Source organism: Coregonus lavaretus, assembly GCF_964263955.1.
Source record: "Coregonus lavaretus genome assembly, chromosome: 28".
In the NCBI taxonomy this organism is placed as follows: domain Eukaryota; kingdom Metazoa; phylum Chordata; class Actinopteri; order Salmoniformes; family Salmonidae; genus Coregonus; species Coregonus lavaretus.
In genome coordinates, this window is record NC_140015.1 from 40,020,306 (window position 1) to 40,042,062 (window position 21,757).

Here is a 21,757-nt window from a genome sequence, read left to right on the forward strand (position 1 = left end):
CTTCTTTCCACACTGTTCTGGCAGCTCTTTATACCCTACCGGCTCGAGCCGGTCTTCAAGCGGGGGCGCGCAAATCCTGCTGTAGCCTTTTTCTCAAGAGCGCGCAACCCTGTTTTATGCTTCCATGACACTGAGCGTTGTCACACTTCAATGCCATTATATCTGTGAAGTAGTCTGTAGGCCTACGTGGAGAAAAGTAGCCTACTGGAAGAATAAAAATAAATTATCTCCATCTCTCTCTTATTATTTTATGAATAAAAAGAAAACCAGAGTAACACGCACACATTCCCTTTACATTTTAGGCAAATGAATAAATAGCGGTTATATGTATTTTTATTATATTTTTTACTCGTAGCCTTTGACTGTTTTGGTAGCTCCTTCACTGCAGTGACGTAGCCTTCTCTCCAGGTTTTGTCGAGAGCGCGCTCTTTGGAGAGCAGCCTGATGAAATAGCCTACCACGAACGCACATGCGGATAGAGCCTCACTGTCTGGGTGGAACAGGTTTATTCCAGTTCTGAGCCAACACCAGTCACTTATACAACATTTCATATCGCAATAACATCCTTATCTAACCGATGTGTTACGGTTTGGCCCAGAAACTGATATGAAATAGCCAAGAATGAGGGTAATGCTCCATCAAGCCACCTGCTTCACACATGACTGTAAATCGCTTTGGATAAAAGCGTCTGCTAAATGGCATATATGTTTCATTCTGTGTGAATGTATGGTAGTGGTTCTTCATAGGCCCCGCCCCAGTGTTAGAGATTAGAGACCCTATTCTTGTGTTGTCACTAGTTACCACAGCCATTTCTGGTCTTAATTTAAGGTTAGGGTTAGGCATAAGGTTAGCAGTATGGTTAAGGTTAGGGTTAAGATTAAGGTTAGGTGTAAAATCTGATTTTAATAAGATACATTGTAGAAATATGCGGGGTTTATAACGTGGTTGTGGTAACTAGTGACTACCTTTGTCTTGTCTTCAGATGACAAGGCTAGATGATAGAATATTGCTAAAAGCGTTAGTACATGATGTAGCCTATAGCCTAGTTCAAGGCTAGGTTTATTACAAGCCTACTGTATTTAAATGTGGGAATCCTCACATTAAATAGACTATGTCCTCTGTACTGTAAATAGACTATTGATTGTGTGATTTGAGTCAGTATTAGCAATGGCGTCATATACCAGGAATGAGTAGGGTCTGGTGGGAACATACAGGTCTTGTTAAATGTTTATAGAATGTATACTTTTTAATAGACATCTTAAGCAAGAATTTGAAAGTGATAAATGCACTTGTTTCGTCTGACCTCCTCATTGCCTCCCTTACCAAGTAGAGTCAGCGAAATGACGTTGCACGAGCAGCACCGCTGATATTGCGATGAACAAGATGCAAGACTTCACAATCACAGAGTCACACAGCATCTGCACTGGTTCGCTTCATTCTCTTGCAGCGCGGTAGCTATGGGACCAAAACAGCCTCTCGCTTCAACACTCTTAGTTGTTGCAGAAATTCACCCACTATGATTTCACTTTGTACATCTACACTGTAAAAATAGAAAGACTCGAAACACCATGATTGGGTAATGAAACCATGAAAAATAGTTAATCTAACCAGTCTCCCGAGTGGCGCAGTGGTCTAAGGCTGTGCCACTAGAGATCCTGGTTCGAATCCAGGCTCTGTCGTAGCCGGGCCCAGCGTCGTCCAGGGTAGGGGAGGGAATGGCCGGCAGGGATGTAGCTCAATTGGTTGAGCATGGCGTTTGCAACGCCATGGTTGTGGGTTCGATTCCCACGGGGGGCTAGTTTGAAAAAATAGTAATGTATGCACTCACTAACTGTAAGTCCCTCTGGATAAGAGCGTCTGCTAAATGACAAAAAATGGGCCCCTATCTACAAAGAATCTCAGACAAAGTCCTAGGAATCTTGTTAACGCTTCGAACACACCGACTGGGCTTTTGCGTTTTGATACACCAGCAGTACATTCATTACCAATGGATGCTGCGTTTGCCTTGCAGCATTGCGTTGCAGCAGTTGTAGTGCGTTCTGTGTGGTGCATACGTTGGATTTATCGAACGTTTGCGTAAACTGTATGCGTAAACGGGTTGACAGAAATGGTAGCAGAAGGTGAATGTTTAACTTTTATTGCACACATATCTAGATGATGCTACATACTATTTTGCGCAATAATGTAAAACCTGTTTTAAGACAGCTCATAGTAGGTTTAAGGAAGATGTTAAGACACTGCCCAGACAAACTTTGAGCCATGAGTAAAATACATTTTCAAAAGTTGATCTCAGCTGGTAGTCAAGACAGTTTGAGGTACCGCAAAGGAAAGATAGTGATGACGCTCATTGACATTGTTGCAAATGATGCGGGATAACCAATCGCGATGAGGCATCGCCAGCACGCTTCAGACAAGGACAGTGAAGGTAACTGTACATCAAATGTTGTAATGGTAAAACGTTTTATATAATTTTCGCCTGACAAGATCGCTTTGCCTACTTTGCCTGGGCATGCATAACCTTTATTTTTTATTTATTTTTACAATTCTGATGGTTGTTAAAAGCGGAATTTTGATAATACCGTTATATCAACACACTCGTCTCTCCCCGGTTTAACAACTCTTACATCGCTTTGGCACAGTAGGCATCAATTAAGTCACTTGCGGATAATGTTGCATACAACGTTGCAATTGAAGCCCTATCATTTTCTTCGAACACAATCAAAGTTTACATAAGCCCTAGATGCTTTCAATTGCCCAATTTATATGCATGTCCAATTTAGACATATTTTTTAACAACGTGATGTTGCGCTCCAAAGAGATACATTGAAATAACATGATGTAGGTAATTAAATAATCGAAAGAAAAACGTGTTTATTTATTAGCCTCGTGGTTGTAAGTATATATTTAGGCATGTCATGTGAAATAGGCCTGGTGAAATAATCGTCAAAAGCGCAAAAGATAAGGCCTACTGTTGCATGTAGGTCTAGCTGATTTATAGATTGATCATATCAAAACAGAAACATCAAAACATTATTTTAACAACTTCCAGGGAATTGCATGTGGCGCAGGAACCACTGACTCGCTGCATTTTTCTATAACCAAGACACCTGCTGGTAACTTTTAACTAGTTAGGACAGTTCATGAGGTGTCCTAAATATCTGTCGACTATAGTGGACTCTTATGACTAAAGAGGCTTCATGCATAGCTTTTATTTTTAACCATAAGAGTTGGAGTAAAACGTGTCTATTCTCTGCACTTAAGACCCAGTTTCTACTCTGAGACGCTTTGTGGATAGGGGCCCTGGTGTTTGGATAGGGCCCTGGTGTTTGGATAGGGGCCCTGGTGTTTGGATAGGGGCCCTGGTGTTTGGATAGGGGCCCTGGTGTTTGGATAGGGGCCCTGGTGTTTGGATAGGGGCCCTGGTGGTGGATAGGGGCCCTGGTGTTTGGATAGGGGCCCTGGTGTTTGGATAGGGGCCCTGGTGTTTGGATAGGGGCCCTGGTGTTTGGAGGGTGTTTGAATGTAACCCCAATGTAAGTGTTATGATACACAGAAAGTGTATAGAAGTACTCTGAATTGTTTTAAACACCCAAAGTGGTTCTTCAATCTGAATATTGTTGTTTTTAAGAGTGTGTTGTGAAAACTGGTTTTGGGGTTTTCAGTGCATGTAAAAGGCAGCATCAAAACACACACAAAAAAATATTTTTTGCAGACTGTGTCTCTCATACAATCAAATGGTTAAGAAATTCAAATGGATTATAGTCTAAATATTGATTGTTGATAAGAGCCAATGGACAATATCGTTTTTTCATTGCTTTATTTAGACAGACTAGAAACAGGAGGAGACAGTGAAGGAGTGAAAGTGGGACAGGCAGAAGGGAGAATTGGTACATTTCACTGGAATTTTACACAATCAACCACACAGCCACACTTTAAAAAAACATTTCTGGGGTGAATTGAAATGTACTCAATAAACAACCAACATGTGCTTTATAAAAATGAATGCAAGTCTTTTCAGTGATTTGTTAATTTCATTTGACCAACATTTGTTTTTAGAATAAATCCAACTTAATGTTTCTCAAAATGTAAGTATATTTTATATGAGGATATATATATATTTTATATGAGGTTATATATATATTTTATATGAGGATATATATATATTTTATATGAGGATATATATATATATATTTTATATGAGGATATATATATATTTTATATGAGGATATATATATATTTTATATGAGGATATATATATATTTTATATGAGGTTATATATATATTTTATATGAGGATATATATATATTTTATATGAGGATATATATATATATATATATTTTATATGAGGATATATATATATATATTTTATATAGAGAACATTTAGTGATAGAAGTCTGGTTTTAATCTCCTTGCCACCTGGTTCTGTTTTTAGAGGATTGTGGGTAATTCAAAATGTTTAGACTTTATGATTTTTTTTACACAATGTTGTATGCATGTTTGAAGAAATAAAAATATATGAGTATTAAGCAGCTTGTTGTGCCATGAGTTGTAATGGATCATGATGAACGGATATCAAAACCTTCAGGCAAAATTACGTTCAATGATGAGACAACCCATTCCTACATTTCTAACTTTTAATGGTAGACGCAAATACGCTATCCTGCGATGCTTGCTGTAAAACTTGCAGTTGCTGTTGGTGGATTGAGCACTGTGCTCAACAATACCTGCCAAAAATGGATTTAAACTGGCAAATGATCAGATACATAAATCAATTAAAATCCTCCAGAAGAAGGTATCTAATTCTACACTAGACAGGAAACACCATCAAAGTGTTTAGAAGCTTTAGAGTAAGGAAACAACACCAAAAGAGAAGGGATCTAATTCTGAACTAGACAGGATTTGAAACACCAAAAGAGAAGGGATCTAATTCTGAACTAGACAGGATTTGAAACACCAAAAGAGAAGGGATCTAATTCTGAACTAGACAGGATTTGAAACACCAAAAGAGAAGGGATCTAATTCTGAACTAGACAGGATTTGAAACACCAAAAGAGAAGGGATCTAATTCTGAACTAGACAGGATTTGAAACACCAAAAGAGAAGGGATCTAATTCTGAACTAGACAGGATTTGAAACACCAAAAGAGAAGGGATCTAATTCTGAACTAGACAGGATTTGAAACACCAAAAGAGAAGGGATCTAATTCTGAACTAGACAGGATTTGAAACACCAAAAGAGAAGGGATCTAATTCTGAACTAGACAGGATTTGAAACACCAAAAGAGAAGGGATCTAATTCTGAACTAGACAGGATTTGAAACACCAAAAGAGAAGGGATCTAATTCTGAACTAGACAGGATTTGAAACACCAAAAGAGAAGGGATCTAATTCTGAACTAGACAGGATTTGAAACACCAAAATACTGTTTTCATGTCATGTTTCAAAACATCTCAGGATGATGTGTTTCAATACTCCAGCAGAGTTAAGGTTTGGTCTCCTTCAAGTTGGTGTTTTGGTGTTACAAAGCACTTCATTTTTAACAGTGTACGTCATATTGCTGGCTCTACCTTTAACCTAGCCACTGTCCCAGGCCTTCACCCCACCTTCGGTAAAGAAAGCCTGGGTGTTCAAGGCTACTTTTAACCTAGCCACTGTCCCAGGCCTTCACCCTACCTTCAGTAAAGAAAGCCTGGGCGTCCAAGGCTACTTTTAACCTAGCCACTGTCCCAGGCCTTCACCCCACCTTCAGTAAAGAAAGCCTGGGCGTCCAAGGCTACTTTTAACCTAGCCACTGTCCCAGGCCTTCACCCTACCTTCAGTAAAGAAAGCCTGGGCGTCCAAGGCTACTTTTAACCTAGCCACTGTCCCAGGCCTTCACCCTACCTTCAGTAAAGAAAGCCTGGGCGTCCAAGGCTACTTTTAACCTAGCCACTGTCCCAGGCCTTCACCCTACCTTCAGTAAAGAAAGCCTGGGCGTCCAAGGTTACCTTTAACCTAGCCACTGTCCCAGACCTTCACCCCACCTTCAGTAAAGAAAGCCTGGGCGTCCAAGGCTACTTTTAACCTAGCCACTGTCCCAGGCCTTCACCCCACCTTCGGTAAAGAAAGCCTGGGCGTCCAAGGCTACTTTTAACCCTATACCTGGGCATCCAATAGCTTTTTTCCATAGGAGCATTAGTCACTCCAGTGATTATGTTAGCTCTAGTGTTAGTTTTTAGGGCAGTGTGTTTCTATCACCCAGGTTGACACTAAGGACGTGGTACGAGCCTAAGGACGTGGTACGAGCCTAAGGACGTGGTACGAGCCTAAGGACGTGGTACGAGCCTAAGGACGTGGTACGAGCCTAAGGACGTGGTACGAGCCTAAGGACGTGGTACGAGCCTAAGGACGTGGTGTGAGCAGGAAGGAATAAACTTGCAAAGTCCCATTGCCCCCCCGTTGGCCCCAAGTCAAAGCAGGTCATGGCCCAGTGAGTCTTTGGAGCCGGGCCGTGGAGGTCAAAACACAAAAGTATTTTAAGTCAAGCACCGGTGTAAATCCCCAGTGGAAATGTGAGAGTATCCCTAACCTTGCAATTCTAGGTCTATATACATTCAGCTGTCCATCCATGATAACTGGCTTGATGATGACATGGCAGCAGTCCAAAGAGACATCTTGTGGGGTGGTCAAGCCTGGCTGGCAAATCATTTGCATATCAGATCTTTACTTATTAAGTACGAGACTTTAAGGTCATGGCTTTGTCCCAAATGGCACCCTATTCCCTATGTAGTGCACTACTTTTGACCAGGGTCCATAGGGCTCCAGGCAAAAGTAGTGCACTACAGGGAATAGGGTGCCATGTGGCATAATCCAGGGTCAAGTCTCTGTGGTACATACACCTGCATCACGTTCTTTACAGTTTGGGGCTGTTTCCTCTCTTACCTTTAATCCAGTCCCGAAGAAACGAAGCAGATATTTAACGGTACTGTTTCCTCTCTTACCTCAAGGAGGTAAATATATTTAATCCAGTCCCGAAGAAACAAAGCAGATATTTAACGGTACTGTTTCCTCTCTTACCTCAAGGAGGTAAATAGATTTAATCCAGTCCCGAAGAAACGAAGCAGATATTTAACGGTACTGTTTCCTCTCTTACCTCAAGGAGGTAAATAGATGTAATCCAGTCCCGAAGAAACTAAGCAGTTATTTAATGGTTTTTGTTTCCTCTTCAGGTATTACAGGACGTTATGTGGTAACAACGCTTTATTACGTCAAATAATAACTTCAAAGACATGAATCCCAAAGAAACTAACCAGTCACACTGTACTGTATCAAATCATCCCTAGTGATGCTTGTTTTAATGAATCCCAAAGAAACTAACCAGTCACTCTTTGACCCACTGTCTAGACCAGGACAAGCCTGTGCTGGTATTATTGTTGAGACACAATGTACAGGTCTGACTGATAAGACAAGTTACACAGGACTGACAGATAAGGTATCTATGAGCATGTCTCTCTCTCAGTTCAATTTCAATTTAAGGGGCTTTATTGGCATGGGAAACGTGTGTTAACATTGCCAAAGCAAGTGAAGTAGATAGTAAACAAAAGTGAAATAAACAATAAATATTAACAGTAAACATTACACTCAGAAGTTTCAAAAGAATAAAGACATTTCAAATGTAATATTATGTATATATACAGTGTTGTAACAAATGTGCAAATAGTTAAAGTACAAAAGGGAAAATAAACAAACATAAATATGGGTTGTATTTACAATGGTGTTTGTTCTTCACTGGTTGCCTTTTTCTTGTGGCAACAGGTCGCAAATCTTGCTGTTGTGATGGCACACTGTGGTATTTCACCCAATAGATATGGGAGTTTATCAAGATTGGATTTGTTTCCAAATTCATTGTGTAATGTGAGGGAAATATGTGTCTCTAATATGGTCATACATTTGGCAGGAGGTTAGGAAGTGCAGCTCAGTTTCCACCTCATTTTGTGGGCAGTGTGCACATAGCCTGTCTTCTCTTGAGAGCCAGGCCTGCCTACGGCGGCCTCTCTCAATATAATATAATATGCCGTTTAGCAGACGCTTTTATCCAAAGCGACTTACAGTCATGTGTGCATACATTTTTACGTATCAATAGCAAGGCTATGCTCACTGAGTCTGTACATAGTCAAAGCTTTCCTTAATTGTGGGTCAGTCACAGTGGTCAGGTATTCTGCCACTGTGTACTCTCTGTTTAGGGCCAAATAGCATTCTAGTTTGCTCTGTTTTTTTGTTAAATTCTTTCCAATGTGTCAAGTAATTCTCTTTTTGTTTTCTCATGATTTGGTTGGGTCTAATTGTGTTGCTGTCCTGGGGCTCTGTGGGGTCTGTTTGTGTTTGTGAACAGAGCCCCAGGACCAGCTTGCTTAGGGGACTCTTCTCCAAGTTCATCTCTCTGTAGGTGATGGCTTTGTTATTGAAGGTTGGGGAATCGCTTCCTTTTAGGTGGTTATAGAATTTAACGGCTCTTTTCTGGATTTTGATAATTAGCGGGTATCGGCCTAATTCTGCTCTGCATGCATTATTTGGTGTTTTTCATTGTACACTGAGATATTTTTGCAGATTTCTGCACGCATTCTCAATTTGGTGTTTGTCCCATTTTGTGAATTATTGGTTGGTGAGCGAACCCCAGACCTCACAACCATAAAGGGCAATGGGTTCTATAACTGATTCCAGTATTTTTAGCCAGATCCTAATTGGTATGTCAAATCAAACAGTAGACATTTGACTTCAGATTCTAGTAGGGTGAGGCCGGGTGCTGCAGACTGTTCTAGTGCCCTCGCCAATTCGTTTATATATAATGTTGAAGAGGGTGGGGCTTAAGCTGCATCCCTGTCTCACTCCACGGCACTGTGGAAGGAAATGTGTGAATTTTTTTGCCAATTTTAACCGCACACTTGTTGTTTGTGTACATGGATTTCATAATGTCGTATGTTTTCCCCCCAACACCACTTTCCATCAATTTGTATAGCAGACCCTCATGCCAAATTGAGTCTAAAGCTTTTTTGAAATCAACAAAGCATGAGAAGACTTTGCCTTTGTTTTGTTTTGTTTGTTTGTCAATTAGGGTGTGCAGGGTGAATACGTGGTCTGTCGTACGGTAATTTGACATTTGCTCACTACATTGTTTTCTGTCACGGTTCAGACAGACGACCAGAGGACCACAATTGCGTCACACCAGAAAGTTTATTAAAACTTAAGGGAAAAGGGAAGTAGGGTGTGAATGAAGGCTCCAGGGGTAACAGGGATCCCGTCCAATGTGCTGGGTCTGTGCCCCCCCCAGTGGCAGCGATGCGTCCTATGAAGCCGGTGGTGGGTGGTCCAGAAGTCCTGGGGGGGGGAGACACAGACACAACAGGGCGGAATGAAACAAGGCAGCAGTACAGTTCAAGGGAAATCCAAAATACGTAGTAGCAAGGCAGAAGGCTGGTCAGAGTTACCGGGATTGAAGAGTAGTCAGGAGTCGTTATGGCAGAAGCAGGTCTGGATCTCCTGGGGCAGAAGAGTATCCAAAAATCAGGCAGGTCCGGGGTCACAAAACCAGGGTGAGCCAGAAGCGCGAGCAAACAGGTTCCGGGTGTGAGCTTTGCAGACGATCTGACACCGGAGAGCTGAAAGACAGGGCCTTAAATACTGGGAGAGGTAGTGGGTAATGCAGCGCAGCTGGCAGAGTAATTAGAGCAGAGCAGAGCAGGGACAGGTGGAGCTAGTTAGGCTGAGTAGAGAGAGAGGTGAGCAGAGTGGAAGAAAATAAAGGTGGTAACCCGGTGGAGTGAGAGGCTCATGACAGTTTTCACTGAGGAATTTAACTAGTCAGCTGTTAATGATAATACAGAGGATTTTCCCAAGGTTGCTGTTGACGCATATCCCACGGTAGTTATTGGGGTCAAATTTGTCTCCACTTTTGTGGATTGGGGTGATCAGTCCTTGGTTCCAAATATTGGGGAATATACCAGAGTTGAGGATGATGTTAAATAGTTTAAGTATAGCCAATTGGAATTTGTGGTCTGTATATTTTATCATTTCATTTAGGATACCATCAACACCACAGGCCTTCTTGGGTTGGAGGGTTTGTATTTTGTCCTGTAGTTCATTCAATGTAATTGGAGAATCTAGTGGGTTCTGGTAGTCTTTAATAGTTGATTCTAAGATTTGTATTTGATCATGTATATGTTTTTGCTGTTTGTTATAGGGCCAAAAATATTGGAGAAGTGGTTTACCCATACATCTCCGTTTTGGATAGATAACTCTTTGTGTTGTTGTTTGTTTAGTGTTTTCCAATTTTCCCAGAAGTGGTTAGAGTCTATGGATTCTTCAATTACATTGAGCTGATTTCTGACATGCTGTTCCTTCTTTTTCCAGTGTATTTCTGTATTGTTTTAGTGATTCACCATAGTGAAGGCGTAGGCTCAGGTTTTCTGGGTCTCTATGTTTTTGGTTGAATAGGTTCCTCAATTTATTTCTTAGGTTTATGCATTCTTCATCAAACCATTTTTAATTGTTGTTAATTTTCTTAGGTTGTCTGCTTGACATTTTCAGATTTGATATGGAAACTGAGATGTCAAATATACTGTTTAGGTTTTCTACTGCCAAGTTTACACCTTCACTAGGATCGTCACAGCATGCTGAGCAGCATGCTCTCTCTCTCTCTCTCTCTCTCTCTCTCTCTCTCTCTCTCTCTCTCTCTCTCTCTCTCTCTCTCTCTCTCTCTCTCTCTCTCTCTCTCTCTCTCTCTCTCTCTCTCTCTCTCTCTCTCTCTCTCTCTCTCTCTCTCTCTCTCTCTCTCTCTCTCTCTCTCTCTCTCTCTCTCTCTCTCTCTCTCTCTCTCTCTCTCTCTCTCTCTCTCTCTCTCTCTCTCTCTCTCTCTCTCTCTCTCTCTCTCTCTAATAACCACACAACAAGTCAGGTGATTTGCATAATTCCTACTGAAGTCTACTTCTTTATTTATTGGTTTCTGTGTAGTTTCTTTTTTGGTCTTGTGCAATCCGCAAACTTCGCACTTTTACAAATGATATCATCGGCACGTACATACAAAACGACCTGCTGGATCGTGTCCAAGAGGCGTACATGTAAACACTTAATAAGTATCAAAACATCCAAATACACAGAATTAAAACAAAATCAACATTATAATAAAAACTGTTAAACTCCTCCTCTCTATGTTAATCATGTTAATAATAATAATAACAAACATAATACAAAGTTGTGATGATGCTAAAAATTTAACAATTTAATTATTCTATTATAAAATATTTTTGTCAAGTAATGTATGTAGCAATGAAAAAACGTGGTTATATTTCCGACATGTCAGTCGTGCACTTCGTACAGTAAAGTCTTAACACACCAGAGACGGATCACTTCCATGGTCTCTAATACTTCCACTGCTCTTCCAAGGTGCCATTTGGGACATAACCTTTGTGACCTTTATTTAGCTTGGAGTTTGCCCTTTTGGGAATATTCCATTGGTTACATTATACAGGGTAAACTAAACCAGTGGTTCCCAACCTTTTTCGGTTACTTTACCACCAACTGAATCTTGCTCTGCCCGGAGTACACCTGATTTAACCCCTCATTTTACCAGTAGGCCTATGGTCTCATGAGTCTTCTCAAGTCGGTCCTAGTACCCATGGTTGGGAACCACTGAACTAAACTAAGCACAGCCCTGGACTGTGTACCAAAAGGCACCCTATTCCCTACATAGTGCACTACTTTTGAGCAGAGCCCTATAGGCCCCAGTCAAAAGTAGTGCACTAAATAGGAAACAGGGGTGCTTTTTAGGACATAGTGGTATTTGAAAGTGTTTGACATTATATATTTGACCCAGGACTGTAACACACCGGCTCCCCGATTAGAAATCATCAATATTATTTTATTTTTTAATCACTTAATAAAAAAATAACTTAGCACCCTAAAACAAGAGTATTACTTTGTCCTGGCTCATGCAACGGCCCTCCTGTAAGTGGTTCCAGACCAGGTGTTAGTGTGTTCTAACACCTGTCTGTCTGTCTGTCCGTCCGCCCGCCTGTCCTCCTGTCCTTCCTTCCTTCGTTCTACCCTCACAGACGGCGCCCCTGGCCACCTCGAGTTCCGTCGCGGCACCAATTTATCTACCAAAACACCAAAACAGACCGGGGTCAAGGGTCAGGTTGAATGGTTTTGGTCATAGTTGTGTTATAATAGAGACAACATGGTTGAGGTTCCTTCCATGTCAATTCAGGCTGCGTCCCAAATGGCACCCTATTCCTTGTATAGTGCACTACTTTACACCAGGTGCACTACCAGGATCAAAAGCAGCGCAGTCAATTCCAGTGTACTTCCTGAATTGACTGAATTGAAATGGAATTGACCCCAACCCTGAGAGACAGACTAAAGATAACATGTCCACCTTTACCAATATCAAGGAAAACATTTTTTTAAAACCCTCCACTAACTAAGATAAATCCTGCAATTAATGCTCTCAGACAAGGTTTTCTAGGACCAGGCATGGGACAGACTAGACAGAGTTGTACAAACAGATTTTGTTATACGTTATAAACACAGTCATGCCAAGAACTTTAAAAAAACGACATCATTATTATAGTGTAGTCACATGGATATGTATTACCTCTTACACTCCCTTCTCAGAGAATGAGAAAGAACTACAGGTAGACATTCATTCCAATAGGACATATACACTAGGAGGGCATTACATAGGTAGCCTCTTCCCAACCTCTTCTCGGCAACCCCCAGCTTGTCCATGTTCTTGAACTGTTCCAGAACTAGCACACCTGATGCCTTGATCGGTCAACAAGCACTTGACTGCTAATAATCAGGCGCTAGTTCAGGGTTACAACAACACTGTGAAACGTCTGGGTGTCCCCGAGGAGAGGTTTGAAAAAGGCCGACATTGAGAATCATGGGCTCTCTCTATACCCCAATAGTCGCCAATAGATCAACGTAGAATCTTCTCCTTGTGCACTGATCTAGGACCAGTATTGCACTTAACCTTCATATAGTAAAGGTCAGGACTGGCCAGGTGTATGCTGATCCTAGATAAGTACTTAGGAGCAACTTCTACTTTCTTACAGATTTCACTGAGCAATAGGGTCTCACACAGAGGGACAACAGCACCCCCTTGTGGATTAATATAACAATTACACCAACAGAACTGTCCACATGCAACTAGGATTCCATCCGATCGCGGGTTATCGGCATTGCGACTTTTAAAGACAATATCCGATTGAGTCGACATATGCAGCGTTTACCGCAAATGTAATATCTGCGAAGACGTGAACATTTCCTTTAAAAGCCCCAATGCTTTTCACCCACGATCGAATTTAATCCCGGCCTATACATCTGAACGGTTCTTTCAAAATCCGGAATGGTAAAACCCCACTTGATTCATTAAACACGTAATATTAAGAAGGTAACATTTATAAAATCGCATACAAGCTAAAATAGCTATTCCAGAGGAATTATATATTAAAGTAATACCGGTATTCACAGAGTGAAACACATTGCAACCGTCAGCATAAAAAAAAAACTTCTTATAAAACATACTGTATATATACTGAGTGCACAAAACATTAGGAACACCTGCTCTTTCCACGACATAGACTGACCAGGTGAATCGTGGTGAAAACTATGATCCCTTATTGATGTCACTTGTTAAATCCACTTCAATCAGTGTAGATGAAGGGGTGGAGACAGGTTAAAAAAATATATTTTTAAGCCTTGAGACAATTGAGACATGGAATGTGCATGTGTGCCATTCAGAGAGTGAATGGGCAAGACAAAATATTTAAGTGCCTTTGAATGGGGTATGGTAAGCAGGTGCCAGGCGCACCAGTTTGTGTCAATAACTGTAAAGCTCACCAGTTTGTGTCAAGAACTGTAAAGCTCCTGGGTTTTTCACGCTCAAGAGTTTCCCGTGTGTATCCAGCCGACAACTGTGGGAAACATTGGAGTCAACATGGGCCAGCATCCCTATGGAACGCTTTCTACACCTTGAAGAGTCCAAGCCCCAACAAATGGAGGTGTTCCTAATGTTTTGTTCCCTCAGTGTCTACTGTAGGAGTTAAGCCCATTGTTTTGTAGGAGTTAGTGTGGAGGCCTTGCTAAATGGGCCACTGTTATAAGGGGTAGTAGGGGGTAGGGAAGGGGACTAGGCTAGTATTATAGTTACTATGTTTCTAAATGGACCCTAGCTAGCACCAGAGTGGAATATAAAGAGAGTTAGCAGGATTACTGTTTCTGTATAGGACCAGGCTAGGAGAGTTAGCAGGACTACTGTTTCTGTATATGACCAGGCTAGGAGAGTTAGCAGGACTACTGTTTCTCTATAGGACCAGGCTAGGAGAGTTAGCAGGACTACTGTTTCTCTATAGGACCAGGCTAGGAGAGTTAGCAAGACTACTGTTTCTGTATAGGACCAGGCTAGGAGAGTTAGCAAGACTACTGTTTCTGTATAGGACCATGCTAAGAGAGTTAGCAGGACTACTGTTTCTCTATAGGACCAGGCTAGGAGAGTTAGCAGGACTACTGTTTCTCTATAGGACCAGGCTAGGAGAGTTAGCAGGACTACTGTTTCTCTATAGGACCAGGCTAGGAGAGTTAGTAGGACTACTGTTTCTCTATAGGACCAGGCTAGGAGAGTTAGCAGGACTACTGTTTCTCTATAGGACCAGGCTAGGAGAGTTAGCAGGACTACTGTTTCTCTATAGGACCAGGCTAAGAGAGTTAGCAGGACTACTGTTTCTGTATATGACCAGGCTAGGAGAGTTAGCAGGACTACTGTTTCTGTATAGGACCAGGCTAGGAGAGTTGCTGGTTGCTCACTGGAGGAAACTCATTCTCATCATCTAGACAGACGGGACCCGCGGCAAACTCATGTTCTGGGATCACCTCGCCTTTCTTAGCCCCACCGTCCTCAGAGTAACCTGGGGAGGAGAGGAGAGAGGTTACAGGTAAAGTTATATACACACACCCTTACAGATACAACACAAATCTCTCTTTCCGTCCATCTCTCTCTCTCTCTCTCTATCTCGCTGATGTCTTTTCTCTCACACACACACACACACACACCTGTGAGCGTAGTAGTGACTGGGCCGGTGGTTGGTATGGCAACAGTGGCAGCGTATGATGGACATGCCTGGACGGGCACCGTGACCTCTGACCCTTCTGACTCCACCCCCTCCTCCTTGTCCTCATCTTCACCAAACAACCTGAGAGAGAGAGAGGGTAGAGATAGAGGGTAGAGAGAGAGAGGGTAGAGAGAGAGGGGGTAGAAAGAGAGAGGGTAGAGAGAGAGAGGGTAGAGAGAGAGAGGGTAGAGAGAGCGGGTAGAAAGAGAGAGGGTAGCGAGAGAGAGGGTAGAGAGAGAGAGGGTAGAGAGAGAGGGTAGAGAGAGAGCGGGTAGAGAGAGAGAGGGTAGCGAGAGAGAGCGGGTAGAGAGAGAGAGGGTAGAGAGAGGGGTTAGAAAGAGAGAGGGTAGAGAGAGGAGTTAGAAAGAGAGAGGGTAGAGAGAGATTGAGAGATTGATTTTGAGAACAACATGAATGCTAGGTCTGGTATTGAATACGTTGCAGATGACAACATGAATACTAGGTCTGGTATTGAATACGTTGCAGATGACAACATGAATACTAGGTCTGGTATTGAATACGTTGCAGATGACAACATGAATACTATGTCTGGTATTGAATATGTTGCAGATGACAACATGAATACTAGGTCTGATATTGAATAAGTTTCAGATGATGGTTTTCCATATATCACTTTCAGAAGTTTGTTTGATTAGCAAAGCAGCTGTAAGGGCTACTGACCTCGATTGACCTCTGACCTGAGTTGACCTCTCACCTGTGTTTCTGAGCCAGGACACACTCTCCTCCGTCCTGAGGGTCTACGTTATAGATGAACAGCTGTCCGTCGGAGGAGGCCACCAGCAGACGAGGAAGCTTCTGGATCCTGACAGACAGTCACAGGGACACAGCCAGCCATGACACCCTCACACCCAGTGAAACAGGACATACAGCACTCTACCAATTATGGCCATTACTCTCGGATCAGGTCAGGATGATCTACTATATAGTATTTTAAACTGTCTACTACTGTCCATTACTGTGTAATACTGTATATTACTGTCTACTACTGTGTAATACTGTATACTACTGTCTATTACTGTGTAATACTGTCTAATACTGTCTAATACTGTCTAATACTGTCTACTACTGTCTACTACTGTGTAATACTGTCTACTACTGTCTATTACTGTGTAATACTGTCTACTACTGTGTAATACTGTCTATTACTGTGTAATACTGTATATTATTGTGTAATACTGTATATTCTTGGGTAATACTGTCTATAACTGTGTATAACAAATAGAAGACCAAAACCTAATGAGACCAAAAACACACACCAACACCTTCTACAGTACACACGCACTCACACACCCTACACACACACACAAACTCACACACCCTACACAGCAACTCACACACCCTACACACACAAACACACACACCCTACACACACACACACACACACACAGGGAGACTCACGTGGCGAGGGTACAGACGTTCCTCTGCCCGGCCACTAGGAGGCGTACAGTGGCGAAGGCTCTTTCCTGACTCATCACTCCAGACACCTCAAATCCAATCAAAGTTTATTGTCGTATGACAGGATACAGCTTGGTGTACACAGTACAATGACATGCTTACTTACAAGATCTCCTCTCAGTACAGCAACTAAAATAGTATTTGAAATAGTATTGAATAAGAATAAGCATAATATATAAACATGCAGGGAACAAGAAAGGAAATGCAAATAAGACAGACACCTGGGCTGGGAGGTAGCTGCTGGCTGCAGAGAACATCTTCCCTACGTAGGATCCCCAGGTAGGACACTCCTCCTCTCCACTACATAGAGAGAGACAGGGAGATACAGGGTTAGAGAGACAGGGAGATACACAGAGAGAGACAGGGAGATACAGGGTTAGAGAGACAGGGAGATACACAGAGAGAGACAGGGAGATACAGGGTTAGAGAGACAGGGAGATACACAGAGAGAGACAGGGAGATACACAGAGAGAGACAGGGAGATACAGGGTTAGAGAGACAGGGAGATACACAGAGAGAGACAGGGAGATACAGGGTTAGAGAGACAGGGAGATACACAGAGAGAGACAGGGAGATACACAGAGAGAGACAGGGAGATACAGGGTTAGAGAGACAGGGAGATACACAGAGAGAGACAGGGAGATACAGGGTTAGAGAGACAGGGAGATACAGGGTTAGAGAGACAGGGAGATACACAGAGAGAGACAGGGAGATACACAGAGAGAGGGAGATACAGGGTTAGAGACAGGGAGATACACAGAGAGAGGGAGATACAGGGTTAGAGAGACAGGGAGATACACAGAGAGAGACAGGGAGATACAGGGTTAGAGAGACAGGGAGATACACAGAGAGAGACAGGGAGATACAGGGTTAGAGAGACAGGGAGATACACAGAGAGAGACAGGGAGATACAGGGTTAGAGAGACAGGGAGATACACAGAGAGAGACAGGGAGATACACAGAGAGAGACAGGGAGATACAGGGTTAGAGAGACAGGGAGATACACAGAGAGAGACAGGGAGATACAGGGTTAGAGAGACAGGGAGATACACAGAGAGAGACAGGGAGATACAGGGTTAGAGAGACAGGGAGATACACAGAGAGAGACAGGGAGATACAGGGTTAGAGAGACAGGGAGATACACAGAGAGAGAGACAGGGAGATACACAGAGAGAGACAGGGAGATACAGGGTTAGAGAGACAGGGAGATACACAGAGAGAGACAGGGAGATACAGGGTTAGAGAGACAGGGAGATACACAGAGAGAGACAGGGAGATACAGGGTTAGAGAGACAGGGAGATACACAGAGAGAGACAGGGAGATACAGGGTTAGAGAGACAGGGAGATACACAGAGAGAGAGACAGGGAGATACACAGAGAGAGACAGGGAGATACAGGGTTAGAGAGACAGGGAGATACAGGGTTAGAGAGACAGGGAGATACAGGGTTAGAGAGACAGGGAGATACACAGAGAGAGACAGGGAGATACACAGAGAGAGACAGGGAGATACAGGGTTAGAGAGACAGGGAGATACACAGAGAGAGACAGGGAGATACAGGGTTAGAGAGACAGGGAGATACACAGAGAGAGACAGGGAGATACACAGAGAGAGACAGGGAGATACAGGGTTAGAGAGACAGGGAGATACACAGAGAGAGACAGGGAGATACAGGGTTAGAGAGACAGGGAGATACACAGAGAGAGACAGGGAGATACACAGAGAGAGACAGGGAGATACAGGGTTAGAGAGACAGGGAGATACACAGAGAGAGACAGGGAGATACAGGGTTAGAGAGACAGGGAGATACAGGGTTAGAGAGACAGGGAGATACACAGAGAGAGACAGGGAGATACAGGGTTAGAGAGAAGGGGATAGAGAGAGAGAGTGAGAGTGTTTTCCCCATGTAGACTTCCCAGGTTGAGGGTGACTCCTTCTGTGTGTGTGTGTGTGTGTTTGTGTGGTTGTGTGTGTGTACCTGGGTCCGTGCTGTTCCAGTTTGAAGATGTGTACGGTCTCAGTGTTGCTGGAGGCACAGAGGAACTGGGCGTCAGGACTGAAGGACAGGGAACTGATGTTGACGTACCTGAAGACACACACAGGAAGTTATTATAAGTCTCTTCTACACTCATACTGTCAGTAAGAACTTAATTACACCAATGACGTCATCTATCTATGAAAGATGCATTTGAAACGCGAAACATTTCAGCTTGATATTCCCTTGTTTTGCCTGTTCTATTCCACATGACTCAACTCCAATACTGAGCCATGTGGTGGAGCTTCTTATAAAACTCAGAAACATGTCTTCAGTCTGTTCTGATGTTGTCATAATGTGAGTCTACTACTCTGCATTGCACCACTCGGGCTCCCGAGTGGCGCAGCGGTCTAAGGCACTGCATCTCACCCTGCATCTCAGTGCTTGAGGCGTCACTACAGACCCCCTGGTTCGATTCCAGGCTGTATCACAACCGGCCGTGATCAGGAGTCCCATAGGGCGGCGCACAATTGGCCCAGCGTCGTCCGGGTTTGGCCGGTGTAGGCCGTCATTGTAAATAAGAATTTGTTCTTAATTGACTTGCCTCGTTAAATAAAGGTAAAATAAATTAAAAATAAACACATGCCTGTCTCCCCAATCTGGAGATTACATCTATGGCTGCAGTGTTGCCAGTGTTAATTATAGTGTTGTTTGCGGTCAACGTCTTTGAAGGCATTTTCGCCCTCTGGTGGGTGTTATCATCGGTGTAAATTAAACCTGCTTTTGTAGCTGACCAAGAGTAGATTTAACTATTTGACAATCAATCCGTATCACTGAAATAAAGTATTTCCTTGTTTACCACAGCAAAATCCTTATGGTTTCCATGCTCCTGACAGACTCCTTCTACTAGTATTTTACATTCATCATCCTTATGGTTTCCCATGCTCCTGATAGGTCGTTATTTAATTGGGGGCGGGAATAGAGAACCTAGATGAGGAAATGTCCAGAAATGTCCTGTGTTCTGTTGGTCCTGTTCATAAGGTGTAGACTATGGTGTGTTCTGTTCTGTTACAGTATAAAGTGTGTTTATACAGTTTATGTTCTGTTGTGTGAACTCTGACCTCTTCATCCCTCTGCGGAACTCAAACAGACGCTGTCCCTCTGGGATGGAGAACACACGGATTACAGTACCCTGGAGAGAGGGAGGGAGGGAGAGCGGGAGAGAGGGAGAGAGGGAGGGAGGGAGAGACAGAGATATGAAGAAGGGAGAGAGGAAGAGCCAAGCGATGGGTAATAAAGGGAGACAGGAAGAGAGTCAGTCCCTCCCAGTCAGGGCTGTCTAGCTACACTGTATTATTATATTAGTATAGTGTCATGCCTCTTCAGGATGCCCCGCCCACATGGGCTTATAAGACACTGTATGTGCTGTAGCAGAATACATCTATTACTAGTCAAGTACTAAATGTTTTTGACATAGACAGGGCCTAACTACAATTTCCAGGTAAGCTGTCAAAAAGCAGTGCTGGCCTCCCGTCACTAGGGGCAGCTATCCTGGTAGTGCTCAGTGCTTACCCTCTCCGAGGCGCTGGCCAGCTTGGTGCCTGATGCGTTGAAGGTGAGAGCAGCCAGGGGACTGTCATGGGCCGGGATCATTGTCACAGTGCTCTGAGAGAGAGAGAGAGAGAGAGAGAGAGAGAGAGAGAGAGAGAGAGAGAGAGAGAGAGAGAGAGAGAGAGAGAGAGAGAGAGAGAGAGAGAGAGAGAGAGAGAGAGAGAGAGAGAGAGAGAGAGAGAGAGAGAGAGAGAGAGAGAGAGAGAGAGAGAGAGAGAGAGTATAATAGTATAGTACAGTAGTATAATAGTATAGTAGTACAGTAGTAGTATAGTAGTATAGTAGCACCGTAGTAGTATAGCAGTATAGTAGTAGTAGTAGTATAATAGTATAGTAGTACAGTAGTAGTATAGTAGTATAGTAGCACCGTAGTAGTATAGCAGTATAGTAGTAGTAGTAGTATAATAGTATAGTAGTACAGTAGTAGTATAGTAGTATAATAGTATAGTAGTATAATAGTATAGTAGTATAGTAGTACAGTAGTATAGTAGTACCATAGTAGTATAGTAGTAGTAGTGTAATGGTATAGTAGTACAGTAGTAGTATAGTAGTATAGTAGTACCATAGTAGTATAGTAGTATATTAGTATAGTAGTATAGTAGTAGTAGTATAATAGTATAGTAGTAAAGTAGTAGTATAGTAGTATAATAGTATAGTAGTATAGTAGTATAGTAGTATAGTAGTATAATAGTATAGTAGTATAATAGTATAGTAGTATAGTAGTACAGTAGTACAGTAGTACAGTAGTATAGTAGTACCGTAGTAGTATAGTAGTATAGTAGTATAATAGTATAATAGTATAGTAGTACAGTAGTATAGTAGTAGTATAGTATAGTAGTATAGTAGTATAGTAGTACCGTAGTAGTATAGTAGTATAGTAGTATAGTAGTATAGTAGTACCGTAGTAGTATAGTAGTATAATAGTATAGTAGTATAGTAGTACCATAGTAGTATAGTAGTATAGTAGTGTAATAGTATAGTAGTACAGTAGTATAGTAGTACCGTAGTAGTATAGTAGTATAATAGTATAGTAGTATATTAGTATAGTAGTACCATAGTAGTATAGTAGTATAGTAGTATAGTAGTACAGTAGTAGTATAGTAGTATAATAGTATAGTAGTACCGTAGTACCGTAGTACAGTAGTATAATAGTATAGTAGTAGTAGTACAGTAGTACCGTAGTAGTATAGTAGTATAATAGTATAGTAGTACCGTAGTAGTATAGTAGTATAGTAGTACAGTAGTATAGTAGTACCATAGTACCATAGTAGTATAGTAGTATAGTAGTATAATAGTATAGTAGTACAGTAGTATAGTAGTACTGTAGTAGTATAGTAGTATAATAGTATAATAGTATAGTAGTACAGTAGTATAGTAGTACCGTAGTAGTATAGTAGTATAATAGTATAGTAGTACAGTAGTACAGTAGTACCGTAGTAGTATAGTAGTATAGTAGTATAGTAGTACAGTAGTATAGTAGTACCGTAGTAGTATAGTAGTGTAGTAGTATAATAGTATAGTAGTACAGTAGTACAATAGTATAGTAGTAG

The 21,757-nt window shown here is 42.1% G+C and overlaps 1 pseudogene across 1 annotated transcript in view; it reads right to left on the reverse strand.

Moving 5' to 3' along the window:
• Positions 1–10,930: 10,930 nt before the first annotated feature.
• LOC311103768 (WD repeat domain phosphoinositide-interacting protein 1-like) overlaps positions 10,931–21,757 on the reverse strand; it is a 22,791-nt pseudogene continuing 11,964 nt past the window's right edge. Inside the window, exons 6-14 of the transcript in view lie at positions 20,169–20,261; positions 19,718–19,788; positions 18,600–18,707; positions 16,843–16,921; positions 16,565–16,650; positions 15,861–15,968; positions 15,087–15,226; positions 14,841–14,941; positions 10,931–12,130 (exon numbers count right to left, since the gene is read on the reverse strand). The product of the transcript in view is annotated as a WD repeat domain phosphoinositide-interacting protein 1-like (transcript). The remainder of the gene's footprint in view (positions 12,131–14,840; positions 14,942–15,086; positions 15,227–15,860; positions 15,969–16,564; positions 16,651–16,842; positions 16,922–18,599; positions 18,708–19,717; positions 19,789–20,168; positions 20,262–21,757) is intronic.